Source organism: Galeopterus variegatus, unplaced genomic scaffold, assembly GCF_000696425.1.
Source record: "Galeopterus variegatus unplaced genomic scaffold, G_variegatus-3.0.2 Scaffold5753, whole genome shotgun sequence".
NCBI classification, from domain to species: domain Eukaryota; kingdom Metazoa; phylum Chordata; class Mammalia; order Dermoptera; family Cynocephalidae; genus Galeopterus; species Galeopterus variegatus.
This window is the reverse complement of record NW_007731864.1, coordinates 127,626-129,037: the sequence shown is the minus strand read 5'-3', so window position 1 is coordinate 129,037 and position 1,412 is coordinate 127,626.

Below are 1,412 nucleotides of genomic sequence, written 5' to 3'. Positions count from 1 at the left end.
ACAGATAAAAACAACAACAAAAACTGGCAATAAACATTAAAACTATTTAAAAGACTTAGCTTACTAACAATCCTGGTAATGTTGCAGTGATACTAGGACACTCAAGACAGTGGATTTGGCCACAACTAAAACTTTTTAGAGCTCTCTATCTCTCCACTCCTAATTACGTATGATTAATTTCTATGGTCTATTGTTCACATCCATGGCTGGTGAAACTGCAAATTGGTACCACTTTTGGAAAAGCAACTGGCGATATATCTTTAAAATCTTAAAATTATTTTAAAAGGTTTACACCCTGTACCCTAGTCACTTCTCAAAAATTATGTTAAAGGGGGGATTTAAAATAAGGAAAACAATATAAAGTAAACTTACCATTCAAGGTTATGTATAATAGAGAAAGTTGTTGAGATTAAAGAAGAAAGGCTAAAAATTACAACGCTTTTATTCAACAGAATACTCCATCATTTGTAACAGTGATGGTGAAACAAAATGGAAAACTATTCATGTTAGGTAGGTTAAATGAAGAAAAATAACAGTGTATGTACATAAAAACTTAAAACATTTAGGTATAAGGAAAGGAAGAGAATGGCAAAATGAGTAGTCTTTCTTCATGTGATGGGAGAATTGTGAGCAGATGTCTCAATAACAAATTTGGGATTACTGGAAACATTGAACAGCTTTCTACTGTTACTCAGAAGCTACTGATATTACTATTTCAAGATTGTTCAGTATATCTTGTTACCAAAGAGCCTTTACTTTTATTCCAAATTGCCCAAGTCTGGGAAATACACATGTCGTAGCTAGTGTCGTTTGCGAGAGCCTGTTAGCTGTACTTTTCATACGCATTTGATGACATTTTACTAGATGTTTCAGGATTGAAGAACTGAGCATTCACGAATTGGTTAAGTGGAGGCTAACATTCAATATTAATTATTACCCCAGGGCCTTAGAGCAATTGTGATTTTCTTTGCTATTCTGATTTTTAACTGTTTTATATCTTCAAAGTGATTTGACCGCACTTGTCATAGCTGACACTTCTTCAGTGATGACACTGGAGACACACACACGGAAAGATTCGTCCACCATTCCTCTCCTCCTTTACTAAGTTCCCACGTTCTATACAAAAGATTTGGAAATACCTTACGAGTCTGCACTTGATCTCAAACAGCGAGGGAGTAAACATACTGACAATGCTGTATAATTACAACTCCGAAATTACTAAGAAGGATGCTGGGCCTCGGGGGACGAGAAGGCTGCACGGCCACTTTGCCGCAGGAGGTGCCCACAGCCAATAAGGCGTGGCAAAATCTGGAAAGAGCACGCCAGTCCCTCGGATACCTTCATTTTCCTCTAAGTTTCTCGTCTACGCACATCCCAGCTCCGTCTCCGACCTCTGCAGCTGCCCGCCGCAG